The sequence below is a fragment of the Lissotriton helveticus genome, chromosome 4_1 (genome assembly GCF_964261635.1).
Source record: "Lissotriton helveticus chromosome 4_1, aLisHel1.1, whole genome shotgun sequence".
In the NCBI taxonomy this organism is placed as follows: Eukaryota; Metazoa; Chordata; class Amphibia; order Caudata; family Salamandridae; genus Lissotriton; species Lissotriton helveticus.
Genome location: NC_136063.1, coordinates 1893031814 through 1893056101, shown reverse-complemented (window position 1 = coordinate 1893056101; position 24288 = coordinate 1893031814).

Here is a 24288-nt window from a genome sequence, read left to right as displayed (position 1 = left end):
GAATCATTACTCACCTTTACAAATGCTTTGGGAGATTGAGAACAGTGTCAGACACACACACCAATATTTCTTTAGCAGACCAAAAGGTATGTACTCCAGGCACTGCAATCATGAATGGCACAGAAAACCTCTAATTCTACACACATATCCCTCATGTTAACCAATTAAAACTCTTCCCTCTCTATTTTCAAACCAACACCCTTCCCCCCCTCAGCCCTTTCTACCTGTTACCATAGCAACTCCCTCCTCACTGACCTCTCAGGTTTAAAAGTTTATTCTACAATGTTGCAAATGAACTCAGCAAGGATGTTTGACCTCTCAATACACCAGCTTATCCGGTGCAATGTTTCTTTAAATGACTTTTTCTTAACCATTCAAATTACTTCTTTCACAGAACAGAACCGTGCACCCTAACTTTCAGTTTTCAACTATCTGAATCCACCAATCATTGCTTGTGATTCAAGAGAACTGAAACTCCACATTTTTTTTTGCAAACTCCTACTGTTCCAACTGCCATTTCATTCCCACACTTCATCTGACTGCACCAGAACCTCCTCTCACCATGTATTCTGTCTGGATTATTGGACATAGCTACATCCACTGGGCTCAAAGGTATGCAGCTATCAGAAATTTTCACAACCTTGATTTACCAAATGTAGACATCAAGTGGATTGGCCAAAGAGGATTGAGATGTCATTAATTGATACTATTGGTGAAAACCTTTTACCATCTGCCACACCCTGACCTCATAATTTTGCACTGTGGTGAAAATGACCTAGGCACTTTGACTGAGGTAGGTCTGGGAATGGTTTGGTATATTCCAATATATGCCAAAGACAGAAATGGAAGTGGTCCAACCAATTTTGTCCACAATTTGAGAAAGCACGGAAACATGTGAATAAATCTGTTTCTGCTTACATGAGAGACTATGGAATGGGTTCAATATACAACAACTTACGTTACAACATGCAAGATATCTACAGAGGAGATGGTGTGCCCTTCTCAGATGAGGGGAATAGAATATTCCTCCTGAATTTAAGACTGTGCATTGGAACCTACGTGTAGGTACCTAAATCAGCCACAGAACCCAAAAGCTCTTTTCAGGGCTACCCTACCTCTGATCACTCAAAATGATTATTTAACTCTAACTTTTTTCACTAATTTTCTCTAAAGTACGCTCCCCGGTACGCTCCCCGGTACGCGTACCCCCCCCCCGCGAAAAAATTATAAATTGTTTTTTTAGGCCTATATGGGCCTCCTAAGCCCCCCTCAGAAAACCTAGGGGGTCAAGGGGTGTCTACCGTGCCCCCTTTTACCCATTCCCAACGTTGTTTGTCCTCCATCTTGTGTCCCAAATCTACCGAAACACAAGATGGACGACTTCCGTAGCGGTGCCAGTATGCGTACCGGGGCGCGCACCGGTAAGCGCTCCCAAAACTTTTTAAAAGTTAATTTACATAAAAAACTTGGTAGAGATTTTCACCACATATAGAATAGGCCCTACTACATACCAGTCCCTAACATTTTCCCAAATTTTGTCGAATTCCATTGAGCCATTTGGCCTGTAGCTCTGTCTAAATATCCTGAGGTAAATTACATGACTAAAACACATATGAAAGTGTTAGAATTTGCAACCAATGAAAATGTTACTTTCATTTTGTATTTTTATGTGCTGACATTTCATAGGTTATAGACATGAATATATATTAAAAATGAGAGGGAAACACGGCCATTTTGACCAGTACTACCTGAGGTACATTTATAAAAGATTTCCTCTGAAAACATCAACTCCTTTCTGAAAGGTAAGTTGTTAATTTGTAAGGGCAACTATGTTCTGCACTTTAACTTAAATTGAAAAAACGTTTTCTGATAGTTTTTTACTGTCCCTCTGTTATAGTTATAGATTGAGACAGGCTTCTCTGTTATAGTTATGGATTGAGTTAGGCTTCTCTGGTATAATTATGAATTTATTTAGGCTTCATCACATGCACTTTTTTATATTTCTACTTCCTGCCTGATACCATACACTGCCCAAAGATAACTTCACTGTTAAAAACTCAGAAGTACCTGTCTGAACTTAAACCCAACAGTGCCCTAACTCTACTGATATATTTTTTTGTTGCAATTTACAGCAAAAAAATGGAAGGTAAAGAGGAGAGCAATACAATTTCTTTTGAAATTATGTATAAGTACATTCTTAACGAAGACTTGGATTTCATGGATGAGTCTGAGGATCAAGAACTAATTGACTGTCTTGAAGCAATTGAATCATGTAATGAAAATTTGGAGGACATTCCGGATGATGTAATGTTAGAAGTGTTATTAAATTATGAACAATCTCAACAATAAATTTATATTTAATAATTAAAAATTGTTCGAGACATTATTCATTTTTATATGTAATTCATGAAATACTACCAAAATGATTATATTATAAACTGAGACTTACAGTATACTGTGCAACTTTTTTGTGTTACATAGTAAGTTTGCTCATAGTTACTTCCTTACTCCCACTATATTATCTCCAATGTGTTTTTCACATCTCTTTTTCATCTCCTGCCTCCTTTCTCTCACTGTCTGTCTCTAATGCACCATATCACCGCCAATTTTGTGTAGATTCAGAAGAGAGTAAAATATAATACTTTAAAACATCATAAGGGCGCAGGGTAGACTGCCCATGATCCCCTAGGCCTTCTCAGGGAGTCCTTAAAGGATCTATGGTATGGATTCCATATACCACAATAACTTCTGTAACAACATGCAAGATATCTACAGAGAAGACGGTGTACATTGAATTTAAGACTCTGCATTGGTAACTACATGTTGGTACTTAAATCACCCACACAACACAACAACTCTATTCAGAGCTACCCTACCTCTACGCACTTTAAATTATTATTTTACTGTTTCACTTGGTTGTCCCCATGGTACGCTCCCCGAGACGTTCCCCGGTCCGTGAAAATTGAAAAAAAACAAATTTGGCCCACACATCAAAACTATGGGGTCAGGGGGGGTCTACCCTGCCCCCTTTTGGTCATTTCCCCCTTTGTTTTTGCCACCTCTTGTGTCTCGATCCTACCGAGACACAAGATGGTGGCCGCTCCGGACTGTTTGGAATGTTGACAGACACCCGAGAGCCAATCAGCTTTCTGCTCGTTAACTCGCGTTACGCGCTGGTACGCGCCCCGGTGCACGTACCGGGGCGCGCTTATAGATATATATATTTTTTTGAACCTAAATAGCTCAAAATCCTCTGGAGCACATATCTTGAGACATAGCAAAGGCATATCGGGCTACCAGTCCCTATAATTTTGCCAAGTTTGGTGGAAATCCATTCAGCCGTTCGGGCTAAAAGTGAGTCCAACCGCCCTATGGAAATTAACATGGGGAAAACACGTTTTGGGACCCCCCAAATATCTCACCCCCTGCTTCACGAATCCCCCCCAAACTTTCAGGGAAGGAGCAGAGCGCAGCGGGCCATCTTCTTTGAGAAATTCGCGAAGATTTGTCCACCGGCGCCAAAGTTATTCTCAATAGAATGTTGCAGATTTCCTATGGAAAACAATCCTAAATATAACTACCTACTGGCGACCGCCAGTAGGTAATAAATATATATATATATATAGATAGATATATTTATATATATCTATATTACCTACTGGCGGTCGCCAGTAGGTATATATAGTTAGGATTTTTTCTCTATGGGATTTTTGAAAATTCTATGTCTAATAACTTTGGCGTTTGTGGACGGAATTGGCTGAAATTTTCTGGAAAATGGAACATTTTGTTTCTGAGCAGCCCCTGGAAATTTGGGGGGGGTTCGTCAAGGGGGGGCCGAGAAAAAAGGGGGGTCCCAAAATGTGTTTTTAACATTGAGTTTTCCATAGGGCGGTTGGCCTCACTTTTAGCCCGAACGGCTGAATGGATTTGCACGAAACTTGGCAAAATTGTAGGGACTGGTAGCCCGATGTGCCTTTTGTAGGTCTCAATATATGTGCTACAGTGGATTTTGAGAAATTAACGTTTAAAAAAAGATATATATCTGTAACAGCGGACCGGGCAGCGCCCCGGTTCGCGGACCGGGGCGCGTACCGGAACTTCGCGTAGCGAAGCTGATTGGCTCTCCGGTGTCTGTCAACATTCTAAACAGTCCGGAGAGGCCGCCATCTTGTCTCTCGGTAGGATTGAGAGACAAGAGGAGGCCAAAACAAAGGGGGAAATAACCATAAGGGGGCATAGTAGATCCTCCCTGACCCCCTAGGTTTAATGTGGAGGCTTTAAAAGGGCCCCGCGGGGCAAAAAATAAATAAAATATTTTTTGTTTTTTGCGTGGGTAGCGCCCGGTCCGCGAACCGGGAAGCGTTCTGGGCAGCGTACTGCAATGAAAAATGAATGGTAGACTTTTCAAATGCTGTATGTTAATTGATTGTTGGTTTTGTTGATTATTTTTTATTTTCTTTATTTTTTAAGCATTTTTTTTATTGTGATTGTGTTTCATCATTTATTAAACTTTCTAACATTTCATTGTCAGAAATTTCATAATTATCATTGAATATACATTGTAGTCTCTGAGGGTGTGAAATGTCCTCATTTTCAAGGAGGTTATCTACTGCTTGTACACATTGCAGTAGTTCTTTGTCCCAAGTTTCATCGAAAAATTCAATATCATTTTCATCAATGATTTCTTGGCTGCTCTCTTGCAGGACAATTTGAAATTCAACTTTCTGTTCGCCTTCCATTTTGCCTGAAATTTAGATTAAAAAAATATATATTAGTAGAGATAGGGCACTGTTGGGATTAATTTTAGATAGGCAGTTTTTATCAGTGAATTTATCTTTGGGCAGTGTATAGTATCAGAGTGGAAGTAGGAATATAAAAAAGTGTATGTGATTTAACGTAAGTAAATTCATAATTATACAAGAGAAGCCTAACTCCATCCATAACTATAACAGAGAAGTCTATCTAAATCTATAACTACTACAGAGGGATAGTATATAACTATCAGAAAAAGTTTACCATATTAACTTATAGTGCACAATATACTTCAGTTTTAAAAATAAAAACTTACCTTTAGAAAGAAGTTGAAGGAATTAGTGAAAATACTATTGAAATGTACACCAAGAAGTAGTAGTCAAAATGGCTGTGTTTTCTTCTCTTCCTTTATATATATTCAGGTATATAACCAATGAAATGTCAGGTAAAAAAAGTAGAAAATGAAAGTAACATATTAATTGGTTGTCAATTCCAGCACTTCAGATGTGTTTTGTGAAGTAATTTACCTCAGGGTATTTAGAGAGGTCTACAGGCTAAATGGCTAAATGGAATTCCAATCAAATTTGTGAAAATGGTAGGGATTGGTATGTAGTATGAGCTAATCTATATTTGGTGAAATTGTCTCCAGTAACTTTTCTGTAAACTACTTTCCCACCTTTTTTGATGGTGCGCTTCCCAGGGAGCGACCCGGTACGCGAACCGTTGAGCGCCCCGGTTCGCGTACCTTAAGCGTTACGGGAGTCCACCATTTTGTGTTTCGGTCGAATTAAGATACAAAATGGAGGGCAAATAATGTTCAGAATGGGTAGAAGGGGGCACGGTAGACTTATCTTGACCCCCTAGGTTTTGTGAGGGTGGCTGAGGAGGCTTATATGTGCGAAAAAAAAACATTTTTTAAAAAAAATTCGCGAGGTTAGCTCCCGGTTCGCGTACCGGGTAGCGCCCTTTGTTGAAAATTAGTGAAAAATGTTATAGTAAAATAATAATTGTGAGTGATCAGATGTAGGGTAGCTCTGAGAAGAGCTTTTGGGTTTATGGTACATTTAGGTACTTATAAGTAGGTACCAATGCACAGTCTTAAATTCAGAGTGAAAATTATGTTGCCCTCATCTGAGAAGTGAACTCCATCTCCTCTGTAGATATCTTGCATGTAGTAACGCAAGTTATTGTTGTACAGGGAGCCCATTCCATGGTCTCTCATGTAAGCTGAAACAGATTTGTTTACATGCTTCCTCGACTTCTCAATTTGTGGACAAAATTGGTTTGACCACCTCCATTTCTGTCTTTGGCATATATTTGAATATACCAAGGCAGTCTGAGGAAAAAGTGCCATCAATTGCTCAAAGGTGTCCTTTAAAAGCATTTCCAGACCTACCCCAGTCAAAGTGCCCAAATCATTACCTCCACAGTGCACAATTAACAGGTCAGGTTTGGGCAAATGCATAAAGGTTTTAACCAATGGTATCAATTGGTGACATTTTAATCCTCTGTGGCCAAACCACTTAATTTCCACATCTTGTAAATTGAGGTTAGGTAAATTTCTGTTCTCAGAGTACCTGTGAGCCCAGTGAATATAACTATGTCCAACAATCCAGACAGAAAACATGGTGAGAGGAGGTTCTCCTGCAGTCAGATGAAGTGTGGCAATGAAATGGCAGTTGAAAAAATGAGAGTTTAAAATGAAAAAAACTGTGGAGTTTCTGTGTTCATGAAGCAGTAACAGTGATTGGTGGATTTTGATTGCTGAAAACAGAAAGTTAGGGTGCATGGATGTGTTCTTTGAAAGATGTATTTTGAGTGGTCAATAAAAAATCATTAAATGAAAGATTGCAGTGGATACGCAGGTGCACTGAGAGTTCAGAGTTCAATTGCAACATTGTTGTGTGAACTTGCAAACACCAGAAGTCTTCCAAGAGGTGGTTGCTATGCAGAAAAGGCATGAAATGGCAGAGGGGGGAAGGGTTTTCATTTGAAAAAAAGTGAGGGAAGAGTTTTGATTGGGTGACATGAGAGATATGTGTGGAGAATTACAGCATTTCTGTGCTTTTGATAGCTGCAGACTCTGGAGTGCATACCTTTTGCTCTGCTGAAGACAAATTGGTGTGTTTCTGAGACTGTTTTCAAACTCAAAGTATTTGCTAAGGTGAGAAAATATTTCTTTAATTTAGATAGAGAATAGTGTGCTTTAAGGAAAAAATTATGAATTATGTGGCGCAAATTGCTTGTAAATATGCTCCCACCTGTGCATGGAAAATTTAGATTTTGAATGTTTGTGTTACATAGCCATGTTAAAAGTGATACAAACATGCTGCAAAGGCAATTAAAAAACGCTTTTATGTGTCTTAAGGACATTTTAAGTAATTTTCCCATGTGCAGTGTTTTGAAATTATGATTTGAAAATCGTTTTTGGGGAAAAGGAATTGTTTTTAAATATATGACAAGGACATAATGGTGTATGCTTCTTTATACAGCAATTGACTGTCCCTGAAGTTATTTTTCCCATTTTAATGTAAGACCTTTCTCTGTGGCGCAAATTGCTTGTAAATATGGTCCCACCTGTGCATGGCAAATTTAGATTTTAAATGTTTGTGTTACATAGCCATGTTAAAAGTGACCCAACCATGCTGGAAAGGCAATCAAAAAACACTTTCATGTGTCTTAAGGACATTTTAAGTCATTTCCTCATGTGCAGTGTTTTCAAATTATGATTTGAAAATCGTTTTTGGGGAAAAGGAATGGTTTGTAAATTTATGACAAGGACATAATGGTGTATGATTCTTTATAAGGCATTTCAGTGTCTCTGATGTCATTTTTCACATATTACATTAAAAGACCTTTCCCTGTGGAGCACATTCCTTGTAAATATGCTCCCACCTGTGCATGGTAAATTTAGATTTTGACTGTTTGAGTTACATAGCCATGTTAAAAGTGACCCAAAAACTTGCAAAGGCTTTTAAAAAAAACTTTCATGTGTCTTAAGGACATTTTAAGTAATTTCCCTGTGGGCAGTGTTTTCAAATTATGAATTGAAAATCGTTTTTGAGGTAATGGAATGTTGTTAAAATTTATGTGCGCCATATGCCCCCAAATTTATTTTTCAGGGGTGCAGCAGGGTGTTCTTGAGACACCCCTGCACCTTTGGAAAAATTCCTAATTTGCGATGAGCTAATTGCTAATCGCAAATTGCACCTTCATTCATATGGGCATCCTGGCCCATGGAAATGAATGGGTAATTTGCAATTAGCAATTTGCTCATCGCAAATTTGGAATGGTAAAGAATCGCTATTTATTCCTTAAAATTCGCTATTTTGGAAATGCAAAATAGTTATATGATACATATGGCGGTTGATGTCTAACAAGATAAGAAGCTTAGGGATACATTTATGATGACTGGCGCAATGAAGTGGACATCACTTACTTCATTGGTAGAGCTTTACATGTATTATGTCCTCTGTATTCTTCATCAAGCGTAACTTTAATCTGCAATCCTGAGTAGGCCTCACCTTAAACAAACCTCTGGATAGGCCACACCTTATCGTCATCATGAATTAATCATTTAAAATGCTAGGGACAGATTTATGATAGGTGTATGCCTCTTTTGCGCCACTTACAAAACACTGTCCACGGGGAAATGACTTAAAATGTCCTTAAGACACATGAATGTGTTTTTTTAAAGCGTTTGCAATTTTTTTGGGTCACTTTTAACATGGCTATGTGACTCAAACAGTCAAAATCTAAATTCACCATGCACAGGTGGGAGCATATTTACAAGGAATGTGCTCCATGGGGAAAGGTCTTATAATGTAATATGGGAAAAATGACATCAGAGACACTGAAATGCCTTATAGAGAAGCATACACCATTATGTCCTTGTCATAAATTTGCAAACCATTCCTTTTCCCCAAAAACGATTTTCAAATCATAATTTGAAAACACTGCACATGTGGAAATGACTTAAAATGTCCTTAATTCAAAATTTGCTATTCCTTATTTTGCGATTGCACTGAAGGATTTGCAAATTTTGCGATTACTTAAATGCAATGTATCGAACAAAAAATATGTAAAAAATGACATTAAGGATTTGGAAACTACCACCAACTTCTAGTTTGTGGTAATTTGCGAATTCTTTTCAAAAAGCATTTTTTTCCAAAAAACAAAAGGTGCCATATGACGCCAATACATGTCCTTAGGGCATGTATGTGCGCAATATGCCCCCAAATTTCTTTTTCAGGGGTGCAGCAGGGTGTTCTTGAGACACCCCTGCACCTTTGGAAAAATTCCTAATTTGTGATGAGCTAATTGCTAATCGCAAATTGCACCTTCATTCATATGGGCATCCTGGCCCATGGAAATGAATGGGTAATTTGCAATTAGCAATTTGCTCATCGCAAATTTGGAATGGTAAAGAATCGCTATTTATTCCTTAAAATTCGCTATTTTGGAAATGCAAAATAGTTATATGATACATATGGCGGTTGATGTCTAACAAGATAAGAAGCTTAGGGATACATTTATGATGACTGGCGCAATGAAGTGGACATCACTTACTTCATTGGTAGAGCTTTACATGTATTATGTCCTCTGTATTCTTCATCAAGCGTAACTTTAATCTGCAATCCTGAGTAGGCCTCACCTTAAACAAACCTCTGGATAGGCCACACCTTATCGTCATCATGAATTAATCATTTAAAATGCTAGGGACAGATTTATGATAGGTGTATGCCTCTTTTGCGCCACTTACAAAACACTGTCCACGGGGAAATGACTTAAAATGTCCTTAAGACACATGAATGTGTTTTTTTAAAGCGTTTGCAATTTTTTTGGGTCACTTTTAACATGGCTATGTGACTCAAACAGTCAAAATCTAAATTCACCATGCACAGGTGGGAGCATATTTACAAGGAATGTGCTCCATGGGGAAAGGTCTTATAATGTAATATGGGAAAAATGACATCAGAGACACTGAAATGCCTTATAGAGAAGCATACACCATTATGTCCTTGTCATACATTTGCAAACCATTCCTTTTCCCCAAAAACGATTTTCAAATCATAATTTGAAAACACTGCACATGTGGAAATGACTTAAAATGTCCTTAATTCAAAATTTGCTATTCCTTATTTTGCGATTGCACTGAAGGATTTGCAAATTTTGCGATTACTTAAATGCAATGTATCGAACAAAAAATATGTAAAAAATGACATTAAGGATTTGGAAACTACCACCAACTTCTAGTTTGTGGTAATTTGCGAATTCTTTTCAAAAAGCATTTTTTTCCAAAAAACAAAAGGTGCCATATGACGCCAATACATGTCCTTAGGGCATGTATGTGCGCAATATGCCCCCAAATTTCTTTTTCAGGGGTGCAGCAGGGTGTTCTTGAGACACCCCTGCACCCTTGGAAAAATTCCTAATTTGTGATGAGCTAATTGCTAATCGCAAATTGTACCTTTATTCCTATGAGCCTCCTAGCCCATGGAAATTAATGGGTATTTGCAATTAGCAATTTGCTCATTGCAAATTAGGAATGGTAAAGAATTGCTATTTATTCCTTAAAATTCGCTATTTAGGAAATGTAAAATAGTTTGATGGTACATATGTTATGTTATTGGGGTTGCTTATATAGCGCACGGCTACTCCAGGGAGTGTCCCGGCGCTTTCTGACCCCAAACTGAGAAAGAAGATGGAAGAAAACACAAACATAACAAGTTACTGCTTGTAAAGCCAGATTTTCAGGGCCTTTCTGAAGGCAAGCAGATTAGAAGTACGGCGCAGATCCACAGGCAAGGAATTCCATAGTTTTGGGGCAAGATGTGTAAAGGAACGACCACCTATCCTGACCCTTCTAATGGGAGGAACCATTGCCAGGCCAAGACATTCAGATCGGAGAGATCTGGTGGGTTTATAGAAAAGAAGCCGTTTCTGAATGTACGAGGCCCCAACCCAATGGAGTGCCTTGTGGGCTAAAGTGAGAGCCTTGAAAGTAATACGCTTCTTAACTGGGAGCCAATGAAGGGAAGAAAGCAGCTCTGAAGCCCGAGCTTGTCGAGGTAGGCCAAAGATCGCCCTTGCTGCGGAGTTTTGAACTACCTGAAGTTGGTGCAGGAGGTAGTCCGGTAAACCCAGGTAGAGGACATTTGAGTAATCAATCCTGGAGCAAATCAAAGCCTGTACCGTCAGCTTCCTGTGGACTAAAGGGAGCAGAGGAAGAAATTTTCGCAGCATTTTAAACAGACCAAAACAGGTGTTGGAGAGACCTGTGATCTGTGTTTTCAGCGAAAGGGTGTTATCAATTTTGATCCCCAAGTTTTTTGCAACCACAGAGGAGGAGGAAGGGGGTGACATACACACCGGCCACCATTCCTGCCACGGTGGATCTGCTTGACAGCCGAAGAAAAGCACCTCAGATTTATCAGGGTTGCATTTGAGGCTGCTTCGCTGAAACCAGTCGAAGACAGCCCCCAGGCAACCCCGGATGCTCTCCCCGTCAAACTCCATGCCCTTCTTGCAGGTGAAGAGAAGCTGGGTGTCGTCAGCGTATGATATGATCTGGGCACCCATGGACTCCGCAAGTACCGCCAGTGGAGTCATGAAGATGTTAAAAAGGGTCGGGCTAAGCACCGACCCTTGTGGGACTCCAACATCCATAGGCGGCACCTCTGCGGAGTACGGCGGGGCCCAGACCACTTGTCGACGACTCGCTAGGTAAGATCTCAACCAGCTCAACACCGTTCCACGGAGACCAATCTCGTGAAGTCTTCTCAAGAGGGCCTCATGCGGGACGGTGTCGAAGGCCGCCGACAGATCCAACATCACCAGCATAGCTCTTCCCCCTGCGTCGAGAACTTCCTTAATGGCTTTGTTTACTTCCAAAAGAGCGGTCTCGGTGCTCAAATTGGAGCGGAAGCCAGATTGGGTAGGGTGGAGTAACCCCTGGTCTTCCAAGAAGGAGGAAAGCACAGAGTGGACGTGCTTCTCGACGATCTTAGCCAGACTGGGCAGGAGAGATATGGGCCTATAGTTCGCATGTATCTCTGGGTCAAGGCCTGGTTTTTTTAGAAGGGGAACAACCATTGCCTTCTTCCATGCTGGCGGAACCATGCCACTGGACAGGGATGAATTCAAGATAGGGTAAATCAGGGAATTGAAAATCTTGGCATTCCTAGCTAGAAAACTCGCCGGACAGGGGTCAAGCGGAGAGCCTGATTTAATTCTGAGTAGGAGATCCAAAGAAGTAGATTCCGATAAAGGTGGGAACTCCGATAGAGTGGGGCACGTATCAGATGGAAAAGACAACAAATTTGAATCAATCATAGGTACATTGGGGACAGCTGGAGGAAAGGCGTCTTGGATGAGTTTGATTTTCATATTAAAAAAGATAGCCAGCTCCTTTACCCAGGATTCAGAGAACTTATGCTGGACTGAACTCGATTTAGGAGAAACAAACTCTTTGACAATGGAGAAAATTTCTTTACACGAGTTTGACACAGCTTCAATTCTGTTGGCGAAATAATTCTTTTTGGCCTCTAGAATGGCCGCATGATAAGATTTAATAGATGCTTTGTAGGCGGACTTAGCATCCTTATCGTACTGTTTCCGCCAAAGTCTTTCGGCTAACTTACAATTTCGCCTAGCAAGAGCCAGTGATTTGGAGAACCAAGGAGCCGAGCTACGCTTAGTGGATGAGCGAGGCGTAGAAAGAGGAGCAAGATCATCAAGCCTATCCGTAAGCCATTTCTGAAAAGTTTCAAGGTCTCTTTCGAGATGGCCGGATAGGATGCAAGGATGTTCTTGAAACGCTTGAACAAGGCTCTCCTGAGTAATTTTATGAAAGGGTCTACTGGGGTGCCTCAGTTGGTCAGAGTTATTACAAGAGATTTTACTTCTGCCTTGAATTAAAAAGCTGATCAGGGAGTGGTCAGACCACAAAACAGGAATGGAACGGGACATAATGAGGGGAATAGTGGAGAACACTTGGTCAAGGGTGTGACCCTTATCATGAGTTGCACTGGAGATGTAGGGAGTTAGACCAAGGGGAGCAGTGATGTCCGTGATTTTAATAGCTTCACTGTCCGATTCGACATCTATGTGAATGTTAAAATCCCCAAGCATTATGCAGTGTTCCACCTTCAGGCATAGAGTGGAAATAGCTAATTGAAGCTCCTCGAAGAAGGCACCACGCAGACCAGGAGGTCTATAAACTAGGAGCCCTGAGAAAGATTGGTGTGGGGTAAGTGTAATAGAGAAGGCGAGGGATTCGCAGCCGGAGATCGGTGAAGAAGGAATGATTGCACAAGCAAAAGATCTTTGAACTGCAAGAGCCACACCCCCACCTTTACCCAGTGCCCTATCCATTCTATAGACTATATAGTCGGGAGGAATGGCTGCCGCAATATTAGGGTTAGAAGACTCATTGAGCCAGGTTTCTGTAAGCATTAGACAAAGTGGTTTCTCAACGGTCAATAGCTCAAAAATGTCCAGAGCGTGTCTATGCAAAGAACGGGCATTTAACAGTAAACACTTAAAATTATTTACGGGGAGTAAGTGGGGTCCCTCAGATACCCGGTAGATGTTAGGGTACCAACCACAACCAGGACAGCGACATTTACCTTTGTAACGGCCTGGAAAGACAGGCCGACAGGACGTAATATTCAGGGCATAGGATAATAAATCCGTTGCAGAGTAGGTAAGCCTATGGCCAGAGTCTGCCGCCACGCCGGTCGCAGCCGTGACGCGGACGGGCGCAGACGGGCAGGACTCTGGCACGACTCCGGCACAGATACGGCGCTTCCGCTGCCCGCGTCCGCTGCGCGGAGACATCCCTGCCCGTTTTTATGACGCTGCCAATCGCGTCACGACCAACTACCCGACCCAAGATGGCCGCCAAAACCGGTGCTCTGCTCTCGGCGTCAATACTCGGCCGAGAGCAGGACCGGAGCAAGAGGGGAGGGGGTGGAAGGGATCTGAAGCGCTACTGAGCGCAGGGGGACACAGCACAACAAATATTGCTCAGATGTAGTCACAGAGAAAAATACACAATTCGATTTTTAAAAACAGCTAAAATAGCTAAAATAAAGTGGAAAGGCAAGAGACCTCCCGGCTTCCGCCTCAGGAGGGGGAAAAGTGCGTTTGCTGTCAGAAATCACCAGCGCTCACCCTAGCGCCCCTTTTATGACGCTGCCAATCGCGTCACGACCAACTACCCGACCCAAGATGGCCGCCAAAACCGGTGCTCTGCTCTCGGCGTCAATACTCGGCCGAGAGCAGGACCGGAGCAAGAGGGGAGGGGGTGGAAGGGATCTGAAGCGCTACTGAGCGCAGGGGGACACAGCACAACAAATATTGCTCAGATGTAGTCACAGAGAAAAATACACAATTCGATTTTTAAAAACAGCTAAAATAGCTAAAATAAAGTGGAAAGGCAAGAGACCTCCCGGCTTCCGCCTCAGGAGGGGGAAAAGTGCGTTTGCTGTCAGAAATCACCAGCGCTCACCCTAGCGTCCCTTTTATGACGCTGCCAATCGCGTCACGACCAACTACCCGACCCAAGATGGCCGCCAAAACCGGTGCTCTGCTCTCGGCGTCAATACTCGGCCGAGAGCAGGACCGGAGCAAGAGGGGAGGGGGTGGAAGGGATCTGAAGCGCTACTGAGCGCAGGGGGACACAGCACAACAAATATTGCTCAGATGTAGTCACAGAGAAAAATACACAATTCGATTTTTAAAAACAGCTAAAATAGCTAAAATAAAGTGGAAAGGCAAGAGACCTCCCGGCTTCCGCCTCAGGAGGGGGAAAAGTGCGTTTGCTGTCAGAAATCACCAGCGCTCACCCTAGCGCCCCTTTTATGACGCTGCCAATCGCGTCACGACCAACTACCCGACCCAAGATGGCCGCCAAAACCGGTGCTCTGCTCTCGGCGTCAATACTCGGCCGAGAGCAGGACCGGAGCAAGAGGGGAGGGGGTGGAAGGGATCTGAAGCGCTACTGAGAGCAGGGGGACACAGCACAACAAATATTGCTCAGATGTAGTCACAGAGAAAAATACACAATTCGATTTTTAAAAACAGCTAAAATAGCTAAAATAAAGTGGAAAGGCAAGAGACCTCCCGGCTTCCGCCTCAGGAGGGGGAAAAGTGCGTTTGCTGTCAGAAATCACCAGCGCTCACCCTAGCGTCCCTTTTATGACGCTGCCAATCGCGTCACGACCAACTACCCGACCCAAGATGGCCGCCAAAACCGGTGCTCTGCTCTCGGCGTCAATACTCGGCCGAGAGCAGGACCGGAGCAAGAGGGGAGGGGGTGGAAGGGATCTGAAGCGCTACTGAGCGCAGGGGGACACAGCACAACAAATATTGCTCAGATGTAGTCACAGAGAAAAATACACAATTCGATTTTTAAAAACAGCTAAAATAGCTAAAATAAAGTGGAAAGGCAAGAGACCTCCCGGCTTCCGCCTCAGGAGGGGGAAAAGTGCTTTTGCTGTCAGAAATCACCAGCGCTCACCCTAGCGTCCCTTTTATGACGCTGCCAATCTCGTCACGACCAACTACCCGACCCAAGATGGCCGCCAAAACCGGTGCTCTGCTCTTGGCGTCAATACTCGGCCGAGAGCAGGACCGGAGCAAGAGGGGAGGGGGTGGAAGGGATCTGAAGCGCTACTGAGCGCAGGGGGACACAGCACAACAAATATTGCTCAGATGTAGTCACAGAGAAAAATACACAATTCGATTTTTAAAAACAGCTAAAATAGCTAAAATAAAGTGGAAAGGCAAGAGACCTCCCGGCTTCCGCCTCAGGAGGGGGAAAAGTGCGTTTGCTGTCAGAAATCACCAGCGCTCACCCTAGCGTCCCTTTTATGACGCTGCCAATCGCGTCACGACCAACTACCCGACCCAAGATGGCCGCCAAAACCGGTGCTCTGCTCTCGGCGTCAATACTCGGCCGAGAGCAGGACCGGAGCAAGAGGGGAGGGGGTGGAAGAGATCTGAAGCGCTACTGAGCGCAGGGGGACACAGCACAACAAATATTGCTCAGATGTAGTCACAGAGAAAAATACACAATTCGATTTTTAAAAACAGCTAAAATAGCTAAAATAAAGTGGAAAGGCAAGAGACCTCCCGGCTTCCGCCTCAGGAGGGGGAAAAGTGCGTTTGCTGTCAGAAATCACCAGCGCTCACCCTAGCGTCCCTTTTATGACGCTGCCAATCGCGTCACGACCAACTACCCGACCCATATGGCGGTTCATCTGTAACAAGATAAGAAGCTTAGGGATACATTTATGATGACTGGCGCAATGAAGTGGACATCACTTACTTCATTGGTAGGCCTTTACATGTATTATCTCCTCTGTATTCTTCATCAAGCGTAACTTTAATCTGCAATCCTGTGTAGGCCTCACCTTAAACAAACCTCTGGATAGTCCACACCTTATCGTCAACCTGGATTAATCATTTAAAATGCTAGGGACAGATTTATGATAGGTGTATGCCTCTTTTGCGCCACTGTGCGTCACTTTTCTGATGCAGCGGCGGTGCAAAAGATTTGCTATGAGGCGACAAAATTACAAATTGATGCATTTAGGCAGATATGTCATGGTGTAAAAAAAACGTACCACATGAAACCGATGCAGCAGTGATGCAAAAGATGCACCATGTTGCAAGACAGACCTCACTTGGGGCCATATGTATCAAGCTAATTAGCATTCGCAAAGATCAAAATTCTGCGAATTTCGGCCTTTGCGAATGTTATTTAGACAAATGGTATGTATCAAACAAGTTTGATGCAAAATAAGGAGTAGCAAAATTTGCTATTCCTTATTTTGCGATTGCACTGAAGGATTTGCAAATTTTGCGATTACTTAAATGCAATGTATCAAACAAAAAATATGTAAAAAATGACATTAAGGATTTGGAAACTACCACCAACTTCTAGTTGGTGGTAATTGGTGAATTCTTTTCAAAAAGCTTTTTTTCCCAAAAACAAAAGGTCCCATATGACGCCCACACATGCCCTTAGGGCATGTATGTGCGCCATATGCCCCCAAATTTCTTTTTCAGGGGTGCAGCAGGGTGTTTTTGAGACACCCCTGCACCCTTGGAAAAATTCCTAATTTGTGATGAGCAAATTGCTAATCGCAAATTAAACCTTCATTCCTATGAGCCTCCTAGCCCATGGAAATGATTGGGTAACTTGCAATTAGCAATTTGCTCATTGCAAATTAGGAATGGTAAAGAATTGCTATTTATCCCTTAAAATTCGCTATTTAGGAAATGCAAAATAGTTTGATGGTACATATGGCGGTTCATCTGTAACAAGATAAGAAGCTTAGGGATAGATTTATGATGACTGGTGCATCACCAGGGATGTGTCAGTCATCCTGCGCCGCTGTTCCGCCACCCATGGTGTGCTGCATTTACAATGCGGGGCATCATGGGGCAAAAATGGCACAGATGCGTGACGTATCTGTGCTGTAAAGGTAGTGATTGCTGGAGTTGCATCGCAAGTGCGATGCAGCTCAAGCAAGGCTCAGGGGTGCCCCATCTCCACAATGTTGCGTCAAGACCTATGCCTGCTTAAAGCAGGCGCAGGGTTTTGACGCAGCTTTCTCCTATCTGATTGTAAATACGGCACACCATGGGTGGCAGAGCAGCGGTGCACGTTAACTGGTGCATGCCTTGGGATGTGCCATTTAACATAAATCTGCCCCTTTACATTTAAGTATGTGCAGGGGACACAGAGTCGGTGAGGCTTATCCAAGGTTAAGAAGAGATGAGTCCTGTTCACTGAAAAATTAGACATAGTCTTCACCTGCTCAGCATCGCTGGACATGGCTAAATAATAGCTGCAAAATATTACTCTTGTTAAACAATTTTACTATTATAATCTCTGAGATTTGTCTCTTACTCTGCAACATCTCATTGTTGTTATCTTTCTTTAAAGATAAAGACAACATCAACATGAGCGACAATCTGCAATCAGTTGATTTTGACCTCATCATTGAACTCGTAATTGAAACATCAGTGGATGTTGATCCCTTGGATGATTTAAATCCTGAGGATGAAGAAGAGCGTGATGAGGATGCAGATTTGTCCGAATTATATGACATAGGGTGGGAAGCTGACCTGCTTGAGCCTATGGAACTATAAACATTTATTTTTAAAATTTATAATAAATAAAAAGTAAAAGTGTAAACCGTTTAATTTAAAAATAAAGACACCTTCAAAAACAGGTTATGTGTAGTGTCTTCAATAAAATATTAAAATATGCTCATAAAATTAGATCAGATTCACATATAAGATAGCACAGGTAACATGATTATAAATTCCATTTCTTTTCTGCTATTTCTGTATTGTAAATTTGCCAAGGACTAAAAAATCTTATATTTAAAATGTCAAGTAGTGTGTTAAGTTTTTGATCACTGTTATTGATTTACTGTTTGGTAATAGTGGTTAATAAAATTTTTTAATATATTTTACCACAGACTCAACTGCAGATCATTTCAACATTTCACCATGCCAACGAAAGAAAGAGAGAGAAAGGCTGCAAAACGTCAAAGACAGCAGGCCAATCAAAATAAGCAGCAGTCCTCTAACAAAAAGATTTGTCAAGTCACGAAGAAAGCACCGGGTAAGAGCACAAAATATTTCATAAGAAATATGTGTAGTAAAAAAAATATTACTACAGAAAATGTTTCAGTCCAGAAAAATAGAAGTAATTCAAATGGAAAGGAAAGGCCAATCAAAAATTTTACTGCTAGAGCAAGAGATAACTCTGTGCATGATAGTAGAAGGAAACAACAGTTTAGGGACATTCGTAAACGAATGTTCCGCAACAGGATAATTGGCAATTTGTTAAAAAATATTAAGAAAGGTCAACAGAAAGTTGTTTTTTATAAGAGAAAAAAAAAAGTTGAGAAAGTTATTGATCAGGCATTTGAAATTAAACGTAAGGTATTTATTTTGATAATCAATAGAATTAGGAAGCTAAACAAGACAATTTATGATTTCAAAAGAAATAGTAGATGGAAGAGAATAGTTAATCGTAGTAATTTTTGTGAAGTTTTTTCTGGAGAATGGATGCATAGTTCAAGCTGTGAGGCATTTTTTAATGAGGAGAGTTATTTCCAGGATAATGATTTGGTGCATGCAGTTGACACCAGTGGTCGTGCTTATGAAGTGAAAGATGGTTGTCCAGTTGAAAAAGAAAAACTTGTGACAACAGAGACAGAAGAGGTGTTAGGTAATGAGGTTTTAGGAAGACGTGCTAAGGGTCCTGTGTACACCTGGAAGTGTAGTAGTATTTGTAGTGTGCGACAGGATTCCATCAATTTGCTTTGTGATTTTGTACGGTCATTTAATAAGAAAAGTTTGAAGCAGAAAATAAGGTTGTTGCAAGAATTAGATCCTTGCAGAGTGAGAGAAGTGACAGGTTTGCATGGTCATTCACTGGCTTGTCTTTCCAGGAGAGTATGCCAGAGTGTTTTTCATCATTTCAGGATGCTAGCAGTGCATCATAATAAAGTGAGGAAATTAGTTAGAATGTTGTATTATGCTAAGAGTCCAGCAATTATGCTTAAACAATTATGCGCTGCTCTTTTGCATGGTTCTGAAATAGATGTGAAGAATATATGTGAAGAAATTGAGTTTTGTTACTTTGGAAGTAAAGAGGAGAATGTTGAAATTGACCAAGAAGAAGAGGGTAATGTGGAAGATAGTGTACAGGTTTCCAGTACAGATAATTTTCTGAAGGAAATTGCGACGTTTCAGGTGAAATCAAGTGAGAGGCCTAATTTCACTTGTGTGTGTTGTCGACGCACTTATTATAAGAATCAGACTAAGTTAGTGGATTTATATGCAAAAAGTGAAAGGGAAAATAATAGTGAATGGAAGGATTTTGCAACATACTTGATGGTAGAAAATTGTTTTGATTTGGGATTCGATCAACGTGTGTGTACTTATTGTTGTTGCAAATTAAATCAAAACCAGATGCCTGCTAGAGCAGTTCATAATAATCTGGAATTGGTTGAGATTCCTTCTGAATTGAAGGATTTAAATACTTATGAATCTATTTTGATTTAAAGTATCCATCCCTTTCAGGCTATTGTAAGAATGGAGCCAAAGACAGGGAAATTGCCTCCATCAGATTTACAGAGAGGATTAAAGGGAAGAGTTGTTTATTTGCCTCTAGATTTGAAGAAAAACATTAACACAATCGGAGTAGAAAAAGTGGACGAGGAACCTCTGGTTATCTTAGTTAATGGGGTTCCGACAAAGAATAAGAAAATATGGCAAGATTTAGTAGATGTTAGGAAAGTTAAAAAGGCAACATTGTATTTGAAAAAAAATAATAAATACTATAAGAATGTATATGTTGCAGAAGAGGAAGTAAGTGAGGAAGAGGATAGCGATTTGTGTGCTGGTCAAATTGAGAAAGTAGAACCCTCTACTAGTGAAGAAATATATGAATATTATAGTGTTCATCCTTTGCATTCCAAGGAAGTCATGGGGAATGCTATTGAGTTGTTTCAAATGAAACAAGCCAAAGGGAGTCCCATTAGTGTTTGGGAGGAAAGTTTGGAAGCTCGGTGTTTCCCACAGCTTTTTCCAACAGGTCAGGGAGGAAGATATGATGAGCGACCTCATCAAATTCCTTCTTCTGAATACCGGACTTTGCGATTGTATGCAGGAGATGCTAGGTTTCGACAATGCATTCCTTATTTGTTTCATCTCCTGTTTGAAAGCGATCTGTCTGGACTGTCATATGCAGTGAACCACATCTTGAAAAGTGGTATACACATGCAAAACATCTCGGCAAGTGACTTTATGGATAAAGTCAATGTCCAAGACAGTATTTTGGATTCTCACCTGATTAATCTCATGGCGTGTCAGCGTGGTACTAATGAGTACTGGTACCGTCGTCATGGTGATTTAAAATGTATGCTGAGGAACTTAGGTACTCCCACATGGTTCCTCACTCTGAGCTGTGCCGAGTATGGCTGGGAAGACTTACTTGAATTTCTACGAGAGGCAAATACTAACGTAGATAACATCGAATTCAAGACACCCGGAGAACTGTGCTCTTTGGATCCAGTCAATGTATGTAGGTACTTCAATCATAGATTTGAAGCTATGATGTCTTTCATCATGAATAAGAAGAATCCACCTCTTGGAGAGGTGTTGGATTTCTTCTGGAGAAAGGAGTACCAAGCAAGAGGTGCTCCTCATATACATATGTTGCTGTGGATCAAGGATGCACCTAAATTTGGAACGGATCCAGAAGACTCAGTGATGAGTTTCATCCAACTGTATTCTACGTGTGCTGTTCCAAACGCAAAGGAGAAGAAAAGCCTAAGAGAAAAAGTTCTGCGTTTCCAAAGCCATCGATGTGGAAAGTACTGCCGTCGTAAATTCCGAAACAAGGACAAGTTCTACACCAAATGTCGTTTCGGCTTTCCACGACCGGTGATTTCTAAAGGAAGAGTAAACAGTTTGATGTCTTCGCTGCGACACAATGTCATGAAGAAATCACCTAAAAACACATACAATTTGAAGAGGAACGAAGAGTCCAAGTACATCAATGACTACAACCCGGTGATTTTGTCCATGTGGAATGCTAACATGGATATACAGTTTGTGGCTGATAACTGTATGGCTGTGGCTCGGTATGTGACGTCTTACATCACCAAAAAAGAGAAGACAGAATTGAAGGATATGTGGGAGGACATTTCCCATGAAAAGAGCCTCAGCAAGAAGTTGTACAGTTTCAGTCTGAAGATGTTGTCGCATCGAGAAATCGGAGCGTACGAATGTTCTGACCGGTTGTCTTCAGCAAGTCTCTATGCCAAGTCCAGGAGTATCGTTTGGGCGAGTCTTGGTCTTGCTGCAACGCGTAATCGAGTTCTCAAACCTGTCCGGGAAATTGAGTATTTGGCGGAAAAGGAGCCAAACAGTACCGACATTTTGAAGACCAACATGTTGGATACATATTATCCAAATCGAAGCATTCACCTCGAGAATGTTTGTCTATATGAGGTTCTTCAAAATTACATATTCAAGAGGAACATCAAAGAAGATACTGAGAAAGGAGTGTATGCTGTAATAGGAAGTGAGGGATGTCTGGTCAAGCAAAGAAAATGCCACTTGGTAAACCATCGAAAATTGAGTGGCGAATCTCCTGAAAAAAAGGAGTTTTTCTATTTAGCACTTTTGCAACTTTTCAAGCCTTGGCGTGCAGAAGAGGAACTGCTTGGAGATTTCCTCTGTTACGAAGACTCTTTCAATGCCGCCAAGGAGACCATAGAATGTCCTGCTTTTCCCAAATATGTAGAAATGTTGAATGCGGAAATTGAGCAGGAAGCAACGATTGCAGCCGAGATTGCCAGAGACAGTTCTCAGGACAGTCAGAGTTCTGCTTCATTGAGTCAGGATCCACTAGGAGGACCTGTTATTGAAAATGAAGCTGCCACTGCTATGAATGAAGTGGAAAGAGCCATGGCACATGCTCAAGAGGATGCGGTTAACTTAGAAGAGTTGGAAAGACAACTCAACGTTGAGCAGAGGAAAATATATGACGAAGTTACCATGCAAATTGATCATGGATTAAGTCATGATAAGAAAGAGTGCTCATGTACGTCGTTGAAGCCTGTCCGACTGTACGTGAGTGGAGAAGCGGGAACTGGAAAAAGTTTCCTCATTAAAGCAATTTCATGCTATTTGCAGGAAAGGACAGAGTCATCGCTGTCTTGTGTTGTCACTGCTCCAACTGGACTGGCAGCACATAATATTAAAGGGATTACTTTACATCGTTTACTGATGCTGCCAGTGGAGCATGACAACAAATTACAATATCACATGCTATCTGGAGATGCTTGTTTTGAAGTTTCAAGAATCTTGAGGAAAATGAAACTTCTTATCATTGACGAAGTAAGCATGGTTTCCAATGTCATGCTTGCCTTTGTGCATTTGAGAATGCAAGAAGTTCTCAAAACAGAGTATGATGTGTTATTTGGTGGCAAACACATCATTGTTTTCGGAGATCTTCTGCAGCTGACACCAGTGAAAGGGCAACCTGTGTTCAAAATGCTCACGCATGAAGATACCAGGAAGTGCCTAGGCAGCATTGGCAACGTCAATATATGGTTAAACTTCAATTATGCTGAACTGCATGAAAATATGCGTCAGGCGAAGGATGAAGTTTACAAGACTATTCTACAAGATGTTAGAATTGGAAAAGTGACCGAGCAAAATGTTGCATTTAGAAAAGCAAGAGATTGTGAAACTGGAAGCTATTGACAGAGTAGAGCATATGGGATCAACAATTATTTTGTCTGAGAATTTGAAAACAAAATTGGATTCATTAGAGAAGAGTATATCTAAAACTGCAGGTTTTGAAAAGACTCTGAATGTGTGCTTGAACTGCCGTATAATTTTAAGAAGGAATTTACATGTTGAAAGAGGTCTGGTAAATGGATCAATGGGTAATGTTGTTGATTTTGTAAAATACAGAAATAGAGATGGAATTGAATTTTTAAAAATTAAATTTGATGGCATTGAGGAAGTACAGCTAATTGGTCGTTGCTCTGCTAGATTTTTGCTTGTAAAAGACTTATATGTTCGCCGTAAGCAGTTTCCTGTTTGCTTGGCATATGCGGTGACAATCCATAAATCGCAAGGTTTAAGTGTAGACAGTGCATTGGTGAATATTGGCAGTTCTGTGTTCAAGGAGGGTATGGCATATGTGGCATTGTCAAGAGTTAGAACTTTATCGGGATTGTACTTGATTGAGTGTGATGTCACAAACATTTGTGCGGATCTAGATTGTGTTAAGGAATACAATAGGTTAAGAAGAGAGTATGCGCCACATTTGCCTCAGTATCCTTTGTTTGAGAAACGTGTGGTAGGCCGGAAACGAAGAAATGTGACCAATACTGGGGAGGTTGTAGCAAAAAGACAAAAAGTCAATGAACCTAAAATTACAAGCAGAAACAAAAAGGATTCTGTTGAAGATGTTGTTGGTTTTCAGTTTGAAAACAGTTCTGGTGTCAACTGCTATGCTAATGTAGTGGTTAATGTTTTGTTTTCTCTAGAAAATGTAAAGGAAGAGATTGTGGTCAATTCTGATCAAAAATTTTGCAGTTTGTTAAATTCTGTGTTAGAGAAATGTAGCACTGATAGAACAAACATAGAAAGTGTGTCTAAAATTCGAAATCTGTTAGACAGATGTTCAGGCCAAACACAATTCTCTCAAAATATTCAGCAAGATTGTCAGGAGTTTTTAATGTATATGCTTGATGTATTACATGCTGAAGGTGTAGATGTAGATCAGCTGTTTGGCCTTTCTTATCAATGGCAGCATGACTGCGAGAACTGTATGGTATCAAGTACTACTAGTGTAGACTCAGAAAGATTTATATATTTAACTTTGCCAGACAGTAAATCAGTCTCCTTTAATAAGCTAGTAAAAGCAGCTGATCACAACATGGAGTGTAGCCAATGTAAATCTGAAATGATGTCCAC